Genomic DNA, 24,618 nt, shown 5'->3' on the forward strand with positions numbered 1-24,618 from the left:
TGCCCTTGTGTGACATCACAGGGCCACTCCCCCAGGGAGGCCTCATTACCACGGGGACAGTACCGACTGCAGAGGATGGCCTGCTCAGAGGCAGGCAGTCAGGCCAGCCTGGGGTGGAAGGAGGCTGTGAGTAGGAGGTTGAGGACTCGAGTCCCAATTGATCCACTCCGAGTGTCCCAGAGGAAGGCTGGGATCCCATGGAAACAGAGGGATCTGTGATGAAGAGTTTGCTGCCCTCCCTGAATGGCTGGTGCGGAGCTCTTCCTCCAAAGGAGCAGAGAAAAGAGCCTGGGAGGACCCTCCCTCTGGCCAGAGTCCAACAGCCCCAGAGTCCTCAGGCAGGCCTTCAAGCCCTGCGTCTCTCTCTGCTTCCCCCCAGACACAGGCAGGCCCCCGGATCCAGGCGGCCAAACAGAGGGGATGCGGAGAGGAGGAGGCTGATCCTGCGGAGGGGAGAGGCGCCCAAAGGCAAGTTGTCCCACTCTGTGGGGCAACTTGTAGTGTAAGCAGTGGTAACTGGCAACTCGAAGCTGGCGGAGTGCCACGGTCGGAAGCGCCTGATGACGTTAGCTGACGGAAGCTGGCAGAACCCGGCTGGTTGGAAGGGGGCGGAAATAGGCGAATGCAGCTGGGGAGGGTGTGTGTGTGAATGTGTGTGTGAATGGGGTGTTCCATAACTGAGGGGCTTTCCGCCGTCAGCATGGGGCACTGGTGTGAATGTGTGAGTGAATGGGGGTGTGTCCGTTGCTGTGTGGCTCCCCGCCCTCAGCGCGGCGCACTGGTGTGAATGTGTGTGTGTGAATGTGTGAGTGAATGGGGGTGTGTCCGTTGCTGTGTGGCTCCCTGCCCTCAGCGCGGCGCACTGGTGTGAATGTGTGTGTGAATGTGAGCCAGTGGCCATTCGCAGGTGGAAGTCCGTGGAGGCCGGCTGACGGACCCCGGTGGATGTTGGCCAACTGAGGGCTGTGGATGTCCCTGGAGGATGCCGGCGGAGGGGAGTCCACGATCCCTGCTTACCGCCCTGTTTTTGCCTTGCAGGGATGCGTCCAGCTGGACTTTTGGAGAAGCAGGGACACGAAAAGGATCCAGAGGACGTCTTGGGAAATCTCCCTGTCTCTACGTGCCACCACCAGATTGGCCCTGGCAGATGTCTCCCATGGGCTTCAATGTTTCTGCTTTTCATTAAAACAAGCCGTTCAAATTATTCTGCAGCCTTATTTATGATTAAAAGGCAACTCTATGTAATAAACCTTGTTCCCTTCCACCTGTAGTTTCTCTCCTGATTTATTTTGGATTACTGGAACTTTTCCTATTTTGGGTTTAAACATTTGTGCGCAGGTTTTATGTTTAAGTCACCCATATAACAGCAAGGAGTTTTATTCCTCAATTCGAGTCTTGCAGGAGGACTTCACGGGGGTTCAACAAGATGTTCAGGGGAGGAGCGTTTCAGTGTCAAAGCTCACTCTGTCAGGTCTGAGGGGGTCTGAGTGTGGTTTTCATGATGGAATATATTGCTCCCCATCTCCCTGTTGACCTCTCCAAGGGAAGCTTATTATGTTAAAACATTGGAGAAACAGACATGATTTTATAACCTGGGTAATATCTTAAAGGCCCAAGGGAAAGATGGCACGTGGTACGATATTTCATGTTAACAGATCCATTTCCCCATCAGCTTCCTGCTCCTCCCTCAACCTTCCTTTTTTCTAAGCTTCCAAGGCTACTCTCTGCACCCCTCAGTACCAAAGAGTATACTTATGAAATTAGTGGGGGGTGGGGGTAGGGAGGGATGGGATGGGATGTCCCTGAATTCTGTTTTTAACTGTGGATAGAATAATTCCCTACCCTTTGGCTTTCAGATGAAGAGCCCCACTGTATTATCAAGCCAAAGGTCTTTAATTCAAGGTCCTGTTTTCCAAAGTGGCTACCCTCAGGTTTCTATGAAGCCCTCCAGCCAAACGGAATGATAAACTGCCACGGAGAGGTAAACTGCCTCTGAACGAGGGAGTTCTACTTAACCATCATCACGCAGGCCCACCGCTGGGCCTCACCACCCCCCAGTCCCCTGCCTCAGCCTCCTTCACAACAGTCTGAACTACTGGGAGGGACATGGCGGTTCCCGTCCACTGTCTCTCCAGCATGTGGTGGAGGCCTTCCTTTGCCCCGCCCTCACAGCCAGACCCTCCTGCCAACAGAGAACAGCCAGGCGCTTGTGCTTTCTTTCTCTTGCGCTCCCAGGCAGTGTCCGCTGTGTTTGCTGCTGTTCTTGTTTTGAAGAAAAACCCTGAAAGTCAAACTGAGCAGAAGAAGGAAATATGGATTAAAAGCACTTTCTATGGGGATTCCCTTGGCAATCTTACTGCCCATTTGGGGAGACCGGAAGTCACTTCACAGACTATGTTCTTGGAGTAGACCAGTCTCCCCAGAAGAGATTACGAAATTCAGAATTTCATCTAACTCTAGGATGGTGCTTTTGCTATTTTGGAGTAAGACTCTCCTTATACGATTCACATGGCTTTCCTTTGGACTGAAATAATCATGCATGATATGTTTTCTCAATGCAATTCAGTTTTGTAGCTTTTGAAAGAGGGTTATTTATGCCCCTTCTACATGTACAGATAATATCAGAATATTAGACTTTTTGCTTCTGGAGTTGGTGGACAGGACCATCCAAACACCAAGTCAACCATGGTTGTTTTCAGCTGTTATTTTTAATTGGCAAGAACAGTCATCATGGCTTGTTTGGGAGCCTAAATTCAGTTTGGCGTCAGGGTTGGATCCTCCAAGCGCAGAGAGGGCATCGGTTTCTGAGCCTCCAGGTGAGCCCTGGAGATTTCTGCAGGGCTCGCTTGTGAGGTGACTGGGAAATGTCTGAAGGGAGGTGAGAGGAGGGGGCATTTATCTTTCTCCCCAACTGGGTGGGAAGAACTCAGTTTGGGCACCAGGTGACATAACAGCTGGGTAGGAGGTGCAAACTCTGACCTCACGTGGCCTCCCTGACACAAGGACACAACCACAGCTCATGACCCAAAGGCAGGAGGGGGCGGGGCTCATTTCCATGCCCTTGTGTGACATCACAGGGCCACTCCCCCAGGGAAGCCTCGTTTCTACGGGGACAGTACCGGCTTCAGAGGATGGCCTGCTCAGAGGCTCAGAGGCAGGCAGGCCAGCCTGGGGAGGAGGGGGGCTGTGAGGATGAGGCTGAGGATGGGAGACCCAAGCGACACACCCAGAGCATCCCGGAGGAAGGCTGGGATCCCATAGAAACCGAGGGATCCGGGAGGAAGCGTTTGCTACCCTCCCTGAATGGCTGGTGCGGGGCTCTTCCTCCCAAAGAGCAGGGAAGAGAGCCTGGGAGGACCCTCCCTCTGGCCAGAGTCCAACAGCCCCAGAGTCCTCAGGCAGGCTTTCAAGCCCTGCGTCTCTCTCTGCTTCCCCCCAGACACAGGCAGGCCCCCGGATCCAGGCGGCCGGCAGAGGGGATGCGGAGAGGAGGAGGCTGATCCTGCGGAGGGGAGAGGCGCCCAAAGGCAAGTTGTCCCACTCTGTGGGGCAACTTGTAGTGTAAGCAGCAGTAACTGGCAACTCGAAGCTGGCGGAGTGCCACGGTCGGAAGCGCCTGATGACGTTAGCTGACGGAAGCTGGCAGAACTCGGCTGGTTGGAAGGGGGCGGAAATTGGCGAATGCAGCTGGGGAGGGTGTGTGTGTGAATGTGTGTGTGAATGGGGTGTTCCATAACTGAGGGGCTTTCCGCCGTCAGCATGGGGCACTGGTGTGAATGTGTGAGTGAATGGGGGTGTGTCCGTTGCTGTGTGGCTCCCCGCCCTCAGCGCGGCGCACTGGCGTGAATGTGTGTGTGTGAATGTGTGAGTGAATGGGGGTGTGTCCGTTGCTGTGTGGCTCCCCGCCCTCAGCGCGGCGCACTGGTGTGAATGTGTGTGTGTGAATGTGAGCCAGTGGCCATTCGCAGGTGGAAGTCCGTGGAGGCCGGCTGACGGACCCCAGTGGATGTTGGCCAACTGAGGGCTGTGGATGTCCCTGGAGGATGCCGGCGGAGGGGAGTCCACGATCCCTGCTTACCGCCCTGTTTTTGCCTTGCAGGGATGCGTCCAGCTGGACTTTTGGAGAAGCAGGGACACGAAAAGGATCCAGAGGACGTCTTGGGAAATCTCCCTGTCTCTACGTGCCACCACCAGATTGGCCCTGGCAGATGTCTCCCATGGGCTTCAATGTTTCTGCTTTTCATTAAAACAAACCATTCTCATTCTATGCAGCCTTATAGTTATGATTAAAAGGCAACTCTATGCAATAAACTTTGTTCCCTTCCATCGGTAGTTTCTCTCCTGATTTATTTTGGTTTACTGGAACCTTTCCCATTTTGGGGTTTAAACGTTTGTATGCATGTTTTAGGTTTTACGCACCCACATCACAGCAAGAAGTTTTATTGCTCAATTTGAGTCTTGCAGGAGGACTTCACGGGGGTTCAACAAGATGTTCAGGGGAGGGGCGTTTCAGTGTCAAAGCTCACTCTGTCAGGTCTGAGGGGGTCTGAGTGTGGTTTTCATGATGGAATATATTGCTCCCCATCTCCCTGTTGACATCTCCAAGGGAAGCTTATTATGTTAAAATATTGGAGAAACAGACATGATTTTATAACCTGGGTAATATCTTAAAGGCCCAAGGGAAAGATGGCACGTGGTATGATATTTCGTGTTAACAGATCCATTTCCCCATCAGCTTCCAGCTCCTCTTAGGATCCTCCCTCAGCCTTCCTTTTTCTAAGCTATATAACAGCAAGGACTTTTATTGCTCAGAGATTCAAAGACGTCTTGGAGACCCCTGATCAACCTCACAGAGTATTATCCCCAACACTTTTTTCGGGCAAAGGACACAGAGTTTCAGTCAATGACCTTGACTCAGAGCTATCCAAATGGATATCTAAGTCTTGTGTTGCCATCTCCAGGTTGAGACGTTCCTGGAGATTTGTGTGTGTGTGGGGGGGTAGATACTGGGGAAGGAGGGATTGGGTGTGGAGGACCTCATGCAGTGCCACCTCCAAAAGCAATCATTTTCTCCTGGGGAATTGGTCTCTGTTGTTTGGAGGTCAGCAGGAATACCTGGAGATTTTCAGGCCCCACCTGGAGGTTGGCCACCCTACCAATGCACATCCTTATCTTGAGATCGGAAGATGCTGAATGCTCAGGGTAAACTCCTGTTTTGATTTTGAAGAGGTTAGCAGTTCGTTAGAAGACACAGATGTCTACAATAAGGAGCAGGAGTTTTTAGAGCTCCTGTCCTCAAGACTTTCAAATGACTTTGCGATGACAGCATGGTGTCGAGGTTAAGAGTGTCATCCTCTAATCTGGAGAAGCAGATTGGATTCCCCATTCCTCCTCCACATCAAGGAGGGTGTGACTTGATCTTGCTGAACATTTGAACCTCAGATTTGTTTTTTGCACCCTTCTTTGTTATGGGAGTGGATTTAAAGCGCCTCTGGACGAGTTTGCATTTTGTTGTTTTAATTTGGAAGCAGCCTCACTGGCTGGCTTTCCGGGGCAGTTTATTCGTAGGTCTCCCCCAGAACCTCCCTCCCAAAACCTGGCTGCAGTTAGAGGAACAGAAAGTTCAGAGAAGAGAATCTGAGACTCTTGCAGAGCCAGAATTGTAGCTGCTGAACGTCACAAAGGGCAAAATGAAATCCTTGATGTGAGGCAAAAGATTTGGGCTGCCGACCATGCCTTTCCTGGGATTATTGATTCAGGCTGATAAGGGTCTTTGGGTATTCTATTTTGGTGCCAGCAGCCAGCCAGCCAGCCAGCCAGCCTTAGAGGTATGTCTTGTGCTTTGTCAAATTAGATATAAGATGCTGCACACTTTTAAAGAGGAAAGCATGAGCTTCCCCATATTTTATTTTAAAAAAATATTGGTACTGTTCCCATGCTGCTTCACTTTATCCCTTGATTTCTGTGTCTTTCATTTTCCCTTGGGGCTTTCTCCCACATGTGTGTGTGTGTGTGTGTGTGTTTACAATTTCTTGTGAGACCACTTTTTCCCTGATCTTTTTCTGGAAATCAATTTTGAGTCACTCCTTTCCTCCTGCGTAACGTTTCTCTTGGATTTCTTTGTTCCACCTACTCCCACCCACCTCCATTCCCCCTTTTCAATCATTAGACCAGGGGTAGTCAAACTGCGTCCCTCCAGATGACCGTGGACTACAATTCCCAGGAGCCCCCTGCCAGCGAATGCTGGCAGGGGGCTCCTGGGAATTGTAGTCCACGGACATCTGGAGGGCCGCAGTTTGACTACCCCTGCATTAGACTGTCGTCACTCTCAAACCCCTCTCTCTCCCCTCCCCACATAGAAGATGAGCAGTTTCATTAAACTATAGGGACTAGAATAGTTTAAACCCACTTCTGCAGGTCCTGTCCTTTGCTGCCAACAGGCTCCCTCCCTGCCTTCCTACAAGTGTCAACCTTTCAAATACTTAAAGACAGAAATCATGTCCCCTCTCAACCTCCTCCTCTTTACTTAAATATATTATTCCTCATGTTTCTGTTCAGTAAGATCCAAAATGGCCTCCAACTTCATCCTTGTTCCCTCCGTTTTATCCTCACAACGACAACCCGGGGAAGTAGATTAGGTTAAGAAAGAAGATCCCTCAGTGAGGTTCCATGGCAAAGTGGGGATTGAAACAGGACCTTCCAGACCTTAATCCCAAACTCTAACGCCTCCACCGAACTCACCTATGGGCTTCTACTGGGAGCAACAGAAGTTAAGTTGATCCCTGAGCGGAAGGCTGGTGCATTCAGCGGCTGTCTTGTCGTTCTCTTGGTTGCATGGGTAAGATGGCTTGCTGCTCTGCGACAGGACATAGCAAAGATGTTCAGCAAAACGGCAGCTGTGTAGCTGGAAGCCTTAATTTCTGGGTGTTTAAAAAACAACAACAACAAAAAAACCCACCATCACTACTAAAAAAAAGCAGAAAAGAAAAGCCCACCCCCGCATTACTAATATGTAAATAACCTGTATTTAAATGGCTGCCATTTAAAATGAATCAGAGCTGTATTCTCAGCTACCTCCGATGGAACTTGCTGCATCACATTCTTGCTCACCGTAAAGAGCTTTAACAAAAACAAACATTGTGCCCCTCCATTGTCAGAGAATCGGAAAGCGTTTTAAATGGATTATGAATCACTTAGTGGCACTCTGCAAAAAAGAAAGAAACCCGCATCTTGCACTAAAACGTTGCTTCCTTTGCAAAGACAGTATTTCTTCCCATCCTGCAGTAGACATCTTGGGGCCTTGGGGGTCATCTGGCTGGTGAGATGGTACTTGGTCACTGTCCCTAGGAGACAGTGGCTTAGTGGTAGAGCATCCTGCTTGGGGTGCAGATGGTTCCAGGTTCAATCTCCAGTGTCTCCAGGGTGTAAACTGCACGGAGTTTTATTCCAATCCCAGGTCGATTAATTCCCTGCCGTCTACACTGAATGTGATTTCCATTTTGATTTCGGGCGATTTAAATTTTCCTTCTGCAACAAGAAGGATTGATCCGGAGTGACCTACCTTTATTGTGTGATATCTTAGAGTGCTTTTAATGCTCAATATTTCAAGAATCGAATTGAGAAAGCAGGCTGTTTTGAATTTGGGCTTTGCTCCATTGTAGAGAACCCCTGATTAGCCAAAGCTGCTCATTTGACAAGCTTGCCTTAAAGGAGAAGCCCCTAATTTCTCTCAACTTCTGTCGGTCTTGGATTTTTTTCTCGCTCCTCTGCCTTCTTCAATCCTCTCTCCCCCCCCTCCAAAAAGAGAAAGAGGCTCCCTGCTTGGCTTCTCTCCCCCCCCTTCAAGAAAAGAAAGAGGCTTGGCTCACCCCCCCCCCCTTCTGAACTACCCTAACCACGTGCAGAACACTTTTCTGTTTCAATGGGGAGGGGGAAGAAGAGGATCTGAATTCAACAGGATTGACAATGGAATAAACAAAGTATGTGCAGACTCTGCCCAGGAAAAGGGATCACACAGGATGTGATGTGAAAGACCTCTGCTTGAGACCCTGAAGACCTGCTGCCCATCTAGATAGCCATCTGATGGAGAGGCTGATTCTGTGAAGGCTCAAGGGGGTGGCAGGTTACAGTGGATGAGCGATAGGGTTGTGAGTGTCCTGGATAGTGCAGGGGGTTGGACTAGATGACCCAGGAGGTCCCTTCCAACTCTATTATTCTATGATTCCATGATCTGAGTAGACAGTACTGACCTTCATGAACCCAAAATGTCTGATTCAATAAAAGACAGCTTTGTGCATGTATCAGTTCATGTGTACACAAACACCCTTAATTTGCTAAGTTCTATTTTTCTTGGTAAAGGATTGTTACCTTAGTTCAAGAACTGAGAAGTTGTCTCCGTGATGGAGAAAAGAGTCAGCTGTAATCCAGTCTGAATCTGGCGTGTGGCTGTCCCCATCTTTCAAAGATTCACTTCTTCGGCCCAGTTTCCCTGCATACAGCCTAAGAGTTCAAGGAAAGCCACTGGAAGAACTGACTGACCGTTGGGGATTTTTGTCAAAATTTGTTGACCAGTAAGGTAATCTGTCTCTTAACACATTGTTTCTGTGTTAGGATGTTTTGAGTACATTAATAAGCAATAACCTTCAACAATGAGGAATGTACTTGTGTCTGCTCTCTCCACCCACTACAGTTGCTATCTCTGGACTGGGAAATACCTGGAGACTTGGGGTGTAGCACCTGGAGAGGGTGGTGCTTGGGGGAGGGGAGGGACTTCTGCAGAGTCCACCCTTCCAAGGAACCGTTTTCTCCATACATAGTTGCCTGGAGATCGATTATATTATCAGGAGATTTCCAGGTGCCACCTAGAAATTGGCAGGCCTGCAACCCACACATTCAGTAACAGTATAGAGGGGTCATGTGGAGAGGGCTGGTTATTCCCCCTCCCCCCCCCCCATTTTCCGGTTTTGTTGCTGCAAGCTCCTGGGAGAGCTTTAGGCCCTGCGGGAGCTGTCGGCTTTCCGCAGGGCCTGCAAGATGGAGCTCTTCCGTCAGGTCTATGGTTGAGGCCAGGGCAGGAAGAAGCATATCATCCTTCAACCATCTTGATGAAAATTGTTGACATAGCTCTTTGCCACCTGGTGGCAGGCATTCTGTTACGGGGAAGGATTGTTTTCCGCCATGTGGAGTTTTTCCGTTGGGTTTTAATGGGTTTTTATTGAGGTCTTATTGTTGTGGGGTTTTTATCTTGTAACCTGCCCCAAGCTGGAGTAGCAGGTAAAAAATGTAAGGATGGATGGATGGATGGATAGCGCTATTGAACTGAGCAAAATCTTGTCCTTCCCATAGTATCCTCTTCTTCCTGTAATCCCATATCATCCTCAAGAGGTCAAGGGTACTCTTGACAGTCTGTTACAGTGCTTACCCTAAGAATGGAAGAACAAAATTGCACACAGTGAAACTCTACAGAATTTCCTTTGTCAGTGGATTGGATCCACAGTATTAGATCAACTTGAAATAATATTTTTTTTTAAAAGGCCAGTGTGTACTAAAAAACAGGAAATGCCTGTTTGGCTTCTTGTTTCAGTTTTCTGGCTTGAGAGCAGTCAGCCTTGAGGACAGCTGTTTGGGATTAATGATATTTTTATTCTACTTGGTTAGGAATTTCTGGCAGGCCTGGCCAAAAACTGGATGGGGCCAGGTAAGATAAGATAAAGAGAGTCTGGGCAGCATTATCCCGTGTAGTCTATCTTTAGGCCCTATGTGTGGGATATGGATGACACGGGAGAACTATGTGGAAGAATTGCAGGGGTGAGTGTTTCAATACAGGAATGAGATTAAAAGGGAACAGAAATCTAAAAAGTACCATATATAGAATAGGGGGAGGATTATTTGGGTCTGTGGGACCCCCAAACCCCCCAGATCTGTTAAGATGTTTAGAGCTGGGATCTTTCAGATATCCCAAATGTTTTTGCTTCCAACACAATCAAACTGGGAGGGAGGGAGACAGAGACAGAGAGAGAGGGAGACAGAGAGAGAGAGAAAGAGGAGAGAGAGAACAGTGGCAAAACTGCTAAAAACAGATTAGGGGTGGTTCATCTGAGGCTCTTTTAGGCAGCCCCTTTAAAGTGGGCTGCCCCAAAGAGCTGGGCAGGCATCCAGTCCTGGGCTACCCAACAGAGCCCAGCCAGGAGCCAAGCCTTCAAGAAGAGTTCACTCTACAGGCTCTACTGGGACAGTGCTGAGCAGCCTGGTTTAGAACAGACTGCCCAAGAAAGCCCACCAGGAACTTTCCCTGCAGCCTTTGCTGGGCAGCCCGGTTTAGAACAGACCACCCAGCAGAGCCCGCCTGGGAGCTGAACCTTCAGGAAGAATTCTCCTCACAGGCTCAGCAGGGGCTCTGCTGGGCAGCCCAGTTTAAACTGGATTGCCCAACAGAGCCTGCCCAGGAGCTGATCTTGTGGGGAGAAATCTCCCCAAAGGCTCTGCTGGGCAGCCCGGTTGGCTTCATAATATCTTTAATTATATACCTCTTTTGTCTATAAATTGTCTATTTATGTAGATTTGCTTGGGCCTACCGTACTTACCCTTTTAGAGTCATGGAGAGACGAGGGCCCTGGCCCTGTTTATTGGCCTGTACATTTCATTGTTGAAACTGTGGAACTGTGAGCTGCCTAAAGACACAAGGGAAAGGAGAGTAGAAATGTCTCGAAAAAGTTAAGAAACGACACCTTTGATAATTATTACATTGCTTAAGTGTGATAGGACAGGATACAGGATCGTAGACCTGTATGGCTCCGCTCCACACTGAATGATGTATTCCACAGTCTTTAGGAGATGGTGATAATCTAAAACATACAGGAGATTTGTTCAAAAGGTGCGGCCCTCCAGATGTCCACGGACTACAATTCCCAGAAGCCCCTGCCAGCATTCGCTGGCATTCGCTGGCAGGGGCTTCTGGGAATTGTAGTCCGTGGACATCTGGAGAGCCGCAGTTTGACTACCCCTGGGTTAGAGAGTTTGCAACACTGAATACATAGAGCTGCCTTATAAAGTTCACCAAGCACAAAGTTATTCACCTGCAGACGTTTTTTTTTTCCGGGGTGAGAATGTTCTTTTCTGCACAGCTGCCAGAAGAAGAAGAAGAAGAAAAAGAAAGGTTATACATACTGCTCGGCATCCTTTTTTTAGCTGGAGATGATCCCGGCAGCATCTCCGCGCAAAATCTTTCCCCTTAAAAATAAAAAAATCAAACCTCTGGAGGCAGAAGAGACCTCTCTCCTGGCAGCCCATGACCCAAAACCTTTTGCAAACCTCAAATCACGTGGAGCGCTAGGGGCTGCGACAGCTAAAATTACTATGTCTGAAAATTCTGAGCATATGTCACTGCAAACAGCCAATATAAGGTGAGAAAGGGACTCTGTCTCCGCTTGTTTGGTTGATTGGCTTCAGGGGAGAAGGAAAAAAAAAATGTCATGCCGCATGCAAGCTGGTTTCCTCAAACCGCTCATGGCTGAGAAAGTTCTTGCGTGACCCCTTCCTGTGCTGTAATGGATGGTGGGCTGACAAAAGACACCTTTTCATTTCAAGATGAGAGCAGAGCCCTCTGACATTCCAGCGCTCAGCCCTCTGTCGAGAGCAGGTGTCTATCCTGCTTTGAAACGTCAGGAGGAGGAACAAGGGGTAATAACGGACTGCCCAAGCAGCAGGTCCCAGATGAAAAGGGCTCTTTGGAAGAATTTTCGCACACTCAGCCAAAATTAGGTAGATGCCACAAGTGAAAATTGTATTTTCGGAGCGAGAGAAAATGCAGTCACTTCTTCGCAGAGTGGCTGGCAGGATATTATTGCCTTGGGGGAGCTGCTCATACTTGTGTGGCTTTCTTTCCTTATTGCAAGGCTATCACCATGAAAAAATCTCTAGTACAGGGGAATGACTCAGTGATTTTCATAAACATTTTGGTTAGCGCCAAACAAGGGGCCTTCCCCTCTTTTTTTGGTATTCTTTTGGTGTTTCTTAGTATCTGCCACGGAGCGATGTGACTCTGAAACCCTGAAAATCATGTTGGTCTCTCTGATGCTCCTAGACCTGAACCTTTAGAACACGTTCACTTATTAAATGTTCCGATTGCCCTCACTTGCCATCTCTCTTGCTCTCTCTTGCTCTTTGTGACATCAACATGCACCAAGATCTGCCGTCATATTGCCATGAGACTGTGCTATTCATTGAGAGGTTCCGAAAGGCAAGCCCAGGTGCATCCCCAAACTACAGAGTAGCAACTATATTCTCCTTTTGTTTAGCACTTTAAGACAAAATTACAAGTGGGTAAGATGCCACAGGACTGAATCTCTATCATGCTAGTAGCTAAGAAACAGACATGCATGCTGCGGTGCCCTTGAGGAGAGAGAGTAGCTGTTTCTCTTAATCCTGTGGATAACTGGATCACGTATCAGGCCTGTGAATGGGTTTAATCCACTCCACTAAGTGGCTTGCTAAAGTAAAGGTAATTCTTTGACTAGCTCGTCTGGCAGACATTCGAAATCCATGTCACTCTTTATGCCATTTGGCTATTGCCATCCTTCTGGCCGAATATAGGGAGCAAAGCGAGTAGAAATCGCAGGGCAGGAGTCCCTGGTATGGTGTCCGCTGACACCTTTTCTGGCACCCTCCAAATGTTTTTAGAAAGTGGCCAGGGCCATGCAGTACTTTTAAACAGCAGGGCTTCTGATTGGCTCTTCAAAATTTGATTGGCTGTGCAGACTTTTTAAAATGTTACTTTTGGAGCAAGGACGGTGTGACTGAAGGCACTGTGCAGCAGCCATTTTGTGGCTGACTATGCCTCCTGAGGCAGCCAGTTGTGGGCGGCCATTTTGTGCCTATGCCCCACCACACCATGTTGGAATTCCCAAGGTGACTCAAGTTCAAAAAGGTTGGGGATCCCAGCATAGAGAACCTCCAAATAGTAGCCAATGAAGAAACTAGTGGAGGTTCTGTGTTTATAGATGAGGAAAAGGCTGTTACATGCATTGGAGTAGGGCGAAGAATCATTGACTGCAATTCCAACATTAATACCTGAGGAAACTCTTTCTCCCTAATTTGAACCCATTTCTCCTTGTCCTTGGTCAATTATGCACAACAGGAGACCTCACAAAGAGTCTGGGGGAAAAAAGACATTTGCTGTTTTGATTTTGCATTTGGGTTCACCATGGAAAACCCATCGGAGAATATTTGATTATGCATGGCACTCACACATTTTCTGTATCGTTTCCTCATAGTATTGTCAACTTGCTTTGTTAATGATTTTTTCCTTTAAGTCGGTTCCGGGGACACGTCTTATGGCATGCATAAATGTTATTGCGCTTTCTGTCTCCTACCCTGAACCGTCTTACACCAATGGCTGAATGGAAAGCCCATGAACTACGATTCCCATGAGGCTCTGCCAGCAGCAAGTGTTGGTCAGGTGGCATTGCTGCTGACCACAGCCTACCAATGAGTTCCTAGTACAATGGATGAAGTACTCCTTCAAATCCTTTACTTCAGTCTACTATTGTATGCAAAAAGCCCAAAAAATTCATGTTTTAAAAGGGGGCAATTTAAAAAGGGCCAATTTAACAGTGTTAGTGATCTGACTTCAATGAAAAACTGTGAGTGCATAACCGCTCCTTGTCTCTAAAACTGCAGTAGAAGAAGAAGAAGAAGAAGAGTTGGTTCTTATATGCTGCTTTTCTCTACCCAAAGGAGGCTCAAAGTGGCTTACAGTTGCCTTCCCTTCCTCTCCCCAAAACAGACACCCTGTGAGGGAGGTGAGGCTGAGAGAGCCCTGATATCACTGCTCGGTCAGAACAGTTTTGTGCTGTGGCAAGCTGAAAGTCACCCAGCTGGCTGCATGTGGGGGAGCGCAGAATCGAACCCGGCTCGTCAGATTAGAAGTCCGCACTCCTAACCACTACACCAAACAAATTGGCCCCCTCTTCAACATGTCTACCTTTTATGCAGCTAAACACAGCTATCATATGCCTTCCTCTCCTCTCCAAGCTACATATGCCACATTATCACTGAGCTTGAAAAAAATGGCTGCTTATTGGGAAAATGGCTACTTAAAACTTGATCAGTAGCAATTTTAATTGAATAAAGTTGTCATGTATTGTGCCAAATGTTAACATGGCTTCTGCTTCCCCGGATTCCCGGTTCACACAGGCATATCTATGATTTGATTTTTCTACAATTGATTATTGTGTATGAGATTACTGACAGCAAATAGGGGAACTGAGACTAATTAAAAAATTGGCTTGGATCCTAACAACATTTTCCACTTGCAGATGCAGGCCAGTTATTCATATAACTGTGGACTGTTTTCAGTCTTTGTGACATATTTCAATGACGGGCAGGGATGAGACTTAGCAGCTATCCTTGTTTCAATCGTAGTTCTCCCCTATGGGAAATAAACTTTCAATTATTGCGGCAAGATTTTTGGATTCTTCAACAAAATTCCTGCACTTCCCAACACTTTTGTTGCATCAATGGCATATAAATAATGCAAACAGGGCAAGCGCATGGACATCATTTCATCAGTGACTATAAGAAGAATGAGACTGGTTAGAGCACCAACCTACAGAATCCCAAAGAAATGCAAACAACTATATTGGCTCATCCATATTTTGGTGCCTTCAGGGTGTCTTCATTATTCACAGGCTTCCTGCACAGGAGAGTGTAATTTGTAGCTCACCTTTCTGCATTCGTAGAGTTCATTTCAATTTCCAGTATCAGACCCAGATAATATTTTTTTTATCTATTCCTGTGTTTCTTGGGAAAGCTTAAAGATTAATCCAAAAACTAATTTTCTTTCACTTAATTGTCTCTTTCTCTCATCATGAAGAAACAAGTCATGGGAAGACATATTTGACAGATAATCCTGCAAGGGGGGGGGGGAGAAAGATCTGTAATTGGCATACAATGAATAAGGTTCCAATTAATCCTGTGATAAGAAGTAAATCAACAAGGCTTATCCTCCGACAATAGACAACACGCACTCCTCTACCGGAAGTATTCCTATTAATAATGCTGGTAATAGAATGAGAGAGGTTTAGAAAAACAGAAGGGAAGTAATAAATGGCTAAATGGACTTCCATGAATTTCTGCATTGCTAATTCAATTCTAGCCCATCCTTCAAAGATGAATTTAATACGCAGAGCACAGGGCAGATTTTATTCAGAGCTCTACATATAGTCAACAGATATTGGCTTCAGGCTTTATTAAAAGCTAGTGAACCTCATCTTTTCTTTAGGGAGAGACAAATGCAAAGTCGCCCCAGGTCCCATTCACTCACCAAAGTCTTCCCTCTTTTCTAAATATCTCTGCTGCCTAACATAAGTGGAGCCTGCTGGATTAGACCAATGATCCATCTAGTCTAAGGTGACCAGATTTCAGTATTGGTAAAGCGAGACACCATTGACCGGGGGGGGGGGGGGTTCTTGATTTAAAATTTGGTCTATATGGAGCAACAAAAAATTTCATAGAACGCAAAAATAGTATTGTAATATATATATATATATATATCTTTAATTTCAACATAAGTACAATTTGCCAGGTGCCCCCAGATGTCCCTCCAAAAGTGGGACTATCTGGTCACCTTAATGTGATCCAGTGTGCTGTTTGTGAAGGGCTAATTAGAGTTAAGAGTAAGGTGACCTGATTGTCCCACTTTTGGAGGGACATCTGGGGGCACCTGGCAAATGCTGAAATTAGAAAATATATATTACAATACTCTTTTTGCATTCTATGCATTCTATGAAAATTTTTGTTGCTCCATATAGACCAAATTTTAATCAAGAACCGCTCCCCCCCCCTCCCGGTCAATAGTGTCCTGCTTTACCAATGTTGAAATCTGGTCACCTTAGAGAGGCAACAGGTCTACAGGAATATTTGTATGGTGAGTAATAGGGATTTGCTGTGCTTAGGCACTGGTCTTGATAAATGTGGTTAACTATGTTGCTAATATTTAGCCTTTTTTGTGGCAGCCATTTTGTGCCTGTGCTCACTTGTGTCTGAATTCCAAAAATGCTCGGGACCCAGCTCTGTCTCCTGTTTGTACCCTTTTTTTCCAACATATTGATTTTACTGATTTTTGTTTTATTGCCGAGAGTATTTTGGTGTAACATTTCTTGAAACAAATTATTTTTATTGATGGATATGTGCAGCTGGCCACACCAGCCAAGACTTAGAGAGACCTAAAATAAACACTCCAGACAAACCAATAACTAAACTCTCTTTCTCTCTAACACACACACACACACAGAGGGAGAGAGAGAGAGAGAGAGAGAGAGAGAGAGATTCCTGGATAACAGGCGTTCCCATTGATCAGGATACTGAAACGTCTTGTAGGCAGGATTTTGTCGGAATGAAGGGAAGGCGAAGGCCTGCTTTTTTCCATTGCTCACCACTCAACATGTAGTCAAAGTCTGGCTGGACCGTTTGATGAAAAGATGGCAGAGTGCAAATGCTTTCCTAATTCAACATTTCACCTTAAAGAGAATGCCTTAGAAAGCAGAACCATTTTTCTCCACCTTGCCCTTGATTTCAGTTTTTATCCTTGAGCAACCGACCCCACGGAAAGTGATTTTCCTGGCCACTGCCATGTGTCATAGCTATTTTATTCCTGATTTCGCTTTTTTAATGACCTTCTTCTGAAGCCAACCTGCAGACGTCCCAGCCTCTTGGTGCCTTATGGGCTTTGTTTTCCATTTCCATGCTTCTTTCAATCTTTGACACCTTTTTTGTTGTCCCACACATCTCAGCTATTCAATTGCCTTGGCAGTACCTACAGTCTCTCTCTCTCTTTAAACCAATGTAATCTGATGTCAGGTCCTTTAAGTGGAAAATTGATTTTGGCAGAGCTGATTTTGCATCTTTCCAAGTGCTCCAGTTGGACAAAACAGACCTAGCTCTGACATTTCACAAAGGAAGTTACATGTGTCAGGGCTTTCATGTTTTTGAACTTCAAGGTCAAGCTGCCACAAAAGAGTTTCATTTGCAGGATACGGCTGTTCTGCCCACATCTGAGAAAGGGCATTGTAGAGCAGGAAAATGTGCTGAATAGGACAGGTAATATGGTCAAGGCATTGGACTTCCTTACTAGGAATGGCTACAGTGTTTAGGTCCCCCCCTCCTAATTATATAAAACAGTGGTCCCCAACCTTTTTATCACCGGGGACCACACACCGGGGACCACTCAACGCCTTTTACTGAAGCCCGGGGGGGGTAGTTTACTCCTCTACTCTCAACCACTGCCCTAGCGCTCTCTGATCGCTATGGTAATGTTTAAACATCCCTTCAAAATAAGATACAGACATGCCACAACAATGAAGTGTGTTGTAAAGGGCTGGGGGGGGGTGAAGTAAAGGGCCGGGGGGGGAGAAGGCGTCCTTCGGGGCCCACCTCCAATTAGTCGAAGGACCACATGTGGTCCGTGGCCCACAGGTTGGGGATCGCTAATATAAAAGACAACCAAGGGAGATACAATAGAACTTTCTAAAATTATGTATGAAGTAAAGAAAGTGGGTGGGAAGAACTTCCCCCGTCCTCACATACTGATAGAATTTTCATGGGGCACCCAGTGAAGTTGATGAGCAATGAATGTAGGACACACAAAAGGAAGATGTTCTTCACTCAGTGAGTAATTGGGTAGCAGAATTCATTGCCAGTGAATGTAGTATAAGGGGAAATAGATTAGTCACATAGTAATGAAGCTTGAGAAAAGCCAGTGGAAGGTAAACTATTATTATTATTATTATTATTATTATTATTATTATTATTTTGATTTATTTCCCGCCACTCCCAAATGGCTCATGGCGGGTTACAATGTCTTAAAACCCCTTTAAAACTCCCATTAAAAGACTTAAAACCATCCCAACATGGCAGTGCAATAACAAAATCCCCTTCCTACCCCCCAGAGGAGAAGGAGGTAGTGTGGTCTGTTTGAATAAGAACGGAACAAGCACATTGTATATCCGTAAAGCAGCACCACACAAAATTCTAAAACTTATAAATGTCACAGATTCTTATGAAGGTTCCTTGAGCTGAGAACCCCAAACAGTATGTTTCCCTAGCCGAGCAAGGAAGCATGAGCAGTTAGAGTAATTTCATGATGGAGAAAAAGAAATACCCTGGGTTAGAGAAGGACCACCAAGGTACCTGATCATCTTTCTAGGGATAGATAGCCTGGGCCACTGGGTGTCAGTCCTGGATCTAAACTAGGCTGCAGGGCAGGAACTTTTGATGTTATGCAGGGCCTGCAAAACGGAGCTCTTCCGCCAGGTCTTTGGTTGAGGCCAGGCAGCAAGGAAGATCAAGGGCTCCCTCTACAAGGGTGGTAGTAGCAAATCTCAACAGCGTCCTCTGTTCACCCTCCCCTCCAGAATGGCTTTTGGGATTGGTTATTAGTTGGGATATATTTTAACGCCTCATATTATCCCCAATTTGGTTTGTATGTGCTTTGTAGTTTTATGTATGTGTTAGGGCAGAGGTAGTCAACCTGTGGTCCTCCAGAGGCATTTGCTGGCAGGGGCTCATGGGAATTGTAGTCTATGGACCTCTGGAGGACCACAGGTTGACTACCCCCATTTACTTCGAGAGTACTCATTTACTTCGAGAGTAGTCAATGGGGGTTGACTACCCCCATTTACTTCGAGAGTACTCAAAGAACTTTCCAGAGAACTTGCACAGCCCTTGTCCATCATCTTCGGAACCTCTTTAAGGACTGGAGATGTCCCGGAGGACTGGAAAAGAGCAAACGTTATTCCGATCTTCAAAAAAGGGAGGAAGGATGACCCGGGAAACTACAGACCAGTGAGTCTGACCTCTGTTGTGGGGAAGATAATGGAGCAGATATTAAAGGCAGCGATCTGCAAACATCTGGAGGACAATTTGGTGATCCAAGGAAGTCAGCATGGATTTGTCTCCAACAGGTCCTGCCAGACCAACCTAGTTTCCTTTTTTGACCAAGTAACAGGTTTGCTGGATCGGGGAAATTTGGTTGATGTCATTTACTTGGATTTTAGTAAAGCTTTTGACAAGGTTCCCCATGATGTTCTGATGGATAAGTTGAAGGACTGCAATCTGGATTTTCAGATCGTTAGGTGGATAGGGAATTGGTTAGAGAACCACACTCAAAGAGTTGTTATCAATGGTGTTTCATCAGACTGGAGAGAGGTGAGTAGCGGGGTACCTCAGGGTTCGGTGCTCGGCCCGGTACTTTTTAACATATTTATTAATGATCTAGATGAGGGGGTGGAGGGACTACTCATCAAGTTTGCAGATGACACCAAATTGGGAGGACTGGCAAATACTCCGGAAGATAGAGACAGAGTTCAACAAGATCTGAACACAATGGAAAAATGGGCAAATGAGAACAAGATGCAATTTAATAAAGATAAGTGTAAAGTTCTGCATCTGGGTCAGAAAAATGAAAAGCATCCCTACTGGATGGGGGATACGCTTCTAGGTAGCACTGTGTGTGAACGAGACCTTGGGGTACTTGTGGATTGTAAACTAAACATGAGCAGGCAGTGTGATGCAGCGGTAAAAAAGGCAAATGCCATTTTGGGCTGTATCAACAGAGGCATCACATCAAAATCACAAGATGTCATAGTCCCATTGTATACGGCACTGGTCAGACCACACCTGGAGTACTGTGTGCAGTTCTGGAGGCCTCACTTCAAGAAGGACATCGATAAAATTGAAAGGGTACAGAGGAGAGCGACGAAGATGATCTGGGGCCAAGGGACCAAGCCCTATGAAGATAGGTTGAGGGGCTTGGGAATGTTCAGCCTGGAGAAAAGGAGGTTGAGAGGGGACATGATAGCCCTCTTTAAGTATTTGAAAGGTTGTCACTTGGAGGAGGGCAGGATGCTGTTTCTGCTGGCTGCAGAGGAAAGGACACGCAGTAATGGGTTTAAACTTCAAGTAAAACGATATAGGCTAGATATCAGGAAAAGGTTTTTCTCAGTCAGAGTCGTTCAGCAGTGGAATAGGCTGCCTAAGGAGGTGGTGAGCGCCCCCTCACTGGAAGTCTTCAAGCAAAGGTTGGATACACACTTTTCTTGGATGCTTTAGGATGCTCAGGGCTAATCCTGCGTTGAGCAGGGGGTTGGACTAGATGGCCTGTATGGCCCCTTCCAACTCTATGATTCTATGATTCTATGATTCTATGATTCTACTGGGGGTTTATTACATGCTGTAACTCGCCTCGAGCCTTCAGGGGGAGACGAGTAATAAATTTAAACAACAACAGCAATAATAATGGAAATGGCAATACAGTTGTTGGAAAGCATAGTGGAGACCATGCCCACTTGGGGTCGCTCCCCTTCCCACCCTCTCCAGGCCCATTATTGGTCATGGGGGGGGTGGTCCTTCCAGGGCCATCAAGAAAGGTTAAAAACTGGGTGGCATTGATTATATATGTATCATATTGCTTACTAATAGTGAATTAGACTAAATGACGTATATGGCTACTACCTTTTTGAACTTGTGCACGAATTTTCGTATGCAAGTGAATGCACCTCACATGGAAAGATTTGCATATGAACTTCACAAATCTGCTATTAGGTTTCTCATTTTCTTCCCCTTAGATATTGACCCATCCATTAGTTCCTCATTTGAAAATTCCACATATCTACTTTTCTGCTGCTTGGCAGACACCGTTGTACAGTGAATTATATTAATACAATACATCAAACTGTATTGCTAGGGATACAGCAATAATCTAATGGGGGTGGGAAAGTATATCCAGCACACTGGGTAATATTTTAATATGAGTTTGCTTTTATCTGTTGTATATACACTTCACCCGTGGAAATTCATTTGCTTCAAGACTAGATAGATAGATAGACAGACAGACAGATCTAGTTTTCTAGCCTGCCCTTCCTAAATGCTCAGGATCATAGATCATTAAAATTATTAAATCATATATAAATACTATTAAAGCATTTGATTTCCATAGCTTCTCAATTAGTTCAGGTTTAGTTTAGAGGGCAGATCTTCTCTCACGTTGCAGTGGTGAGGCCAGCACTTCTTGATGATCCATCAGGGCTCCAACCATGGACTTGGTGGAACAGCTCTGTCTAGCCCTATGGAACTGAATAAAATCCTGCAGGGCCTTGATCTCTTTTGGCAGAGTGTTCCACCAGGCTTGGAACAAGGCTGGAAATGTCCTGGTTGGGGTCAGCCTCACTTCCCTTGGGCTGAGGACCCTGAGCAGTTTTTGGTTAGATGTTCTGAATGACCAGGGAGGGTGGGGGTCTAGTAGATAAGGCACTCCCATAGATGAACTTATATCTACTATCAATCATCGGTGGAGAGAAAGAAACTCTAAGATTTGACTGCCAAGTATTAACTTTAAAATATACTGGGTATAGACCAGGGGTAGTCAACCTGTGGTCCTTCAGATGTCCATGGACTACAATTCCCATGAGCCCCTGCCAGCAAATGCTGGCAGTAGAAGCTGAGCTGGCATATATCTAGTTTTCTATCTAGCTATATAGTTTTTCGACAGCTGTGGTCAGTCACTTTGCTACCATAAGACTCAAGCATCGTGTTGAACAGCTTTGCAACCGCACAGCAGTCGGGGTGATAGAGTTTCCTTCTACCTTGTAGTTGCTTTTGTTATTGACATGGTAGATGAAATCAATTTTCCTTCAGGGTCATGGATGGTTAGGTCAGGTAATTAAATGATGCTGGGAACTGAGGAGGGGGGCAGAGACCCTGATGCTTATGAAGTTGTGTGACAATATGCATGTACAAATAATGTTAATAACATGGATCTAGACAAACCCAGACTGGTAAAAAAAAAATCAAGCTGAGAGAAAAAGACCTATCCAATGGCAATACAATAAATGTATTCATAAAAGTAAGAAAAGTGTCCTTTTTTGTAGTTTTCCTTATCTTTTTATTCTTTAGGACTTCTGTCAAAACGGAATCCAGGTAATATCCGTTTTCAGTGAGAGTCTTTCATCAGTGACAAGTCCTGAACATTAAATAAGAATTATTATTATAATATCAAAAGAAATTATTGCAATAAATCCAATAAGTAAAGAAAGCCACCTACCTCTGCCTTTTACACAGTTAGATTCCAGTGGCACAACAGAAAAAAAAATTGGGGGTGGGGTGGGGAGAGAGAAAAGGGACAAAGTATATTTCTGGGTAAAGGTAAAGGTATCCCCTGTGCAAGCACCGGGTCATGTCTGACCCTTGGGGTGACGCCCTCTAGCGTTTTCATGGCAGACTCAATATGGGGTGGTTTGCCAGTGCCTTCCCCAGTCATTACCGTTTACCTCCCAGCAAGCTGGGTACTCATTTTACCGACCTCGGAAGGATGGAAGGCTGAGTCAACCTTGAGCCGGCTGCTGGGATCGAACTCCCAGCCTCATGGGCAGAGCTTTCAGACTGCATTTCTGCTGCCTTACCACTCTGCACCACAAGAGGCTCTATTTCTGGGTAGGCAAGCTTAACAGAGATGTAAAAAGATTTCAGAAAGGAAAATGAAGTACCTTTCATGGCAGAACTGCAATGCTAAAGATGTTTTCTTGGAAATAAATATTGTTAGGCAATATTCATGTTTATATAGCACACATTAATCAAATTCAAATTACAGTAAGGAAAAGAGCTTTCAAACACATATTAAGTTGTCATATAAATATTTCTGTGGAATGCACATTAAACAGGCAGAACATTCTCTAGAAAATGGTGAGGTTTTGAAGCACTACAGGCAGAACTCTCTAACGGTAAGGGAAGCGAGAACAAACTAAGACAACCTGGTCCCTGGACACAAAGGAAACCCAGTGCATGTTGTTTTTCCAATTTGTACGTCCAGCTAGTCTTCTCTGGCTTTTGGATTGCCACGTACTGAGAAAATAGGGGTGGAATGCAGACCTCGAGCTGAAATTGACAATTTTTATGTAGTAGAAGAAGTGTTGGTTCTTATATGCCGCTTTTCTCTACCCGAAGGAGTCTCAAAGCAGCTTCCAAATCGCCTTTCCTTTCCTCTCCCCACAACAGACACCCTGTGAGGGAGTGAGGCTGAGAGAACCCTGATATTACTGAGGAAGAAGAGTTGGTTCTTATATGCTGCTTTTCTCTACCCAAAGGAGTCTCAAAGTAGCTTCCAATAGCCTTCCCTTTCCTCTCCCCACAACAGGAATCCTGTGAGGTAGGCAAGACTGAGAGAGCCCTGATATTACTGAAGAAGAAGAGTTGGTTCTTATATGCTGCTTTTCTCTACTCCAAGGTGTCTCAACGTGGCTTACATTCACCTTCCGTTTCCTCTCCCTACAACAGACATCCTGTGAGGCTGAGAGAACCCTGATATTACTGAAGAAGAAGAAGAGTTGGTTCTTATCTGCCACTTTTCTCTACTTGAAGGAGTCTCAAAGTGGTTTACATTCATCTTCCCTTTCCTCTCCTCACAACAGATTCCCTGTGAGGGAGGCTTGGTCAGAACAGCTTTATCAGTGCTGTGATAAGCCCAAGACCACCCAGCTGGTTGCTTTTGGGGGATAGGGAATCAAACCCAGCTCGTGAGATTCAAAGTCCACACTTCTAACCACTACCCCAAGCTTGCTCTCAACATTTTGACAAGTTTCAAGGGCAAGGAATTTTGCAATTGGAGCTACTTAGCCCTTCATGACCCATCCTGTTCCTTTAGTAGGTCTTAATTCACCACAGACATGAAAATGCCCTTTCACATCCAGCACTTGAAGGACAGTTTTAGCTCTCCAAGAAGAGTAAGCATTTGGTTTATTGCATCAATTTTTTTCATACCCCTCTAGAACTTTTGGAAAGAGCCTTGAGTGCTACTTCAAAACCATCTTTAACTATAAACTCAGTCTTGCAGGTGATCTGAGTTTGTCTGGAACAAGAAATCCCAGCACCTGGAATTGAAAGCACTAACCTTTGAAACAAAGCACCCTCTGACTTCCCCTCATGGGTCAATGTAGACATTGGCAGGCCTCCTTCAGCTTGCAGGTGTCTGTAATTGGGCCTCCTTGCCAGCCCCATCTTTATCTTTTGTAAAGGCTAGATTCAAGAAGGTGGTAATTGGCTAGTCATGAGGACTTGTGCTCAGTCCTGTAACTAGATGGGAGGGGATGTTTCCATCTTCTGGAGGGTTCCATCAAGTGAGCTCCCTGATTGGGTTTGGGAGATCACCTGGTGCCAGATGGTTAAGGACTCTAATTAAGCCATAGGGAAGCCAGGCTAACTTTGTGATTCAACTTGGCAGTGGCTCTGTGTTATGCTTCTTTGTGATGGACTGCTGAGTAGGGCACGTTTAAGCCTTTAGCTTGGACTATTTTGTTCTAAGATGGTGTGCCATCTAATACCAGATATTGAAGTATTAAGTTGAAAGTTAGCTTTTGTCATTTTCTTATTAGAAGATTACAATGACTGTGTTGCCTAGTAAAATACGGAACCAGCCACAAGCCAGCTTGGATGGGAGTGGTGGGAGATATGGTGGTTTGTTTGGGATACATTTCAGAATCCTTTCTCCCTTCTTCATTTTGTATTTATTCAGGGGGTTCAAGGCTCTATTTTGTTCACTGCTTGCTTGGGATTGCTACGTACTTCAGTGGA

At 45.9% G+C, this 24,618-nt stretch overlaps 2 long non-coding RNA genes across 6 annotated transcripts in view; one reads left to right on the forward strand and one right to left on the reverse strand.

Annotated features, from left to right (window-relative positions):
- The window catches only part of LOC143839485 (uncharacterized), a 31,331-nt gene extending 6,980 nt beyond the window's left edge, over nt 1-24,351 (reverse strand). The window contains exons 1-6 of one of the 5 annotated variants that reach the window (XR_013231724.1): nt 23,939-24,324; nt 11,076-11,123; nt 10,584-10,670; nt 8,368-8,499; nt 6,742-6,920; nt 463-2,293 (exon numbers count right to left, since the gene is read on the reverse strand). This is a non-coding gene — a long non-coding RNA (uncharacterized LOC143839485). Of the gene's footprint in view, nt 1-462; nt 2,294-6,741; nt 6,921-8,367; nt 8,500-10,583; nt 10,671-11,075; nt 11,124-23,938 lie in introns of those variants that run through there. The other 4 variants (XR_013231728.1, XR_013231725.1, XR_013231726.1 and 1 more) reach the window with 4 other exon arrangements.
- LOC143840617 (uncharacterized) lies at nt 3,142-4,326 on the forward strand. Its single transcript, XR_013232261.1, has 2 exons — nt 3,142-3,527; nt 4,100-4,326. It is a non-coding gene; the product is annotated as an uncharacterized LOC143840617 (long non-coding RNA).
- Nucleotides 24,352-24,618: the final 267 nt, after the last annotated feature.

Source organism: Paroedura picta, chromosome 6, assembly GCF_049243985.1.
Source record: "Paroedura picta isolate Pp20150507F chromosome 6, Ppicta_v3.0, whole genome shotgun sequence".
Lineage (NCBI taxonomy): Eukaryota > Metazoa > Chordata > Lepidosauria > Squamata > Gekkonidae > Paroedura > Paroedura picta.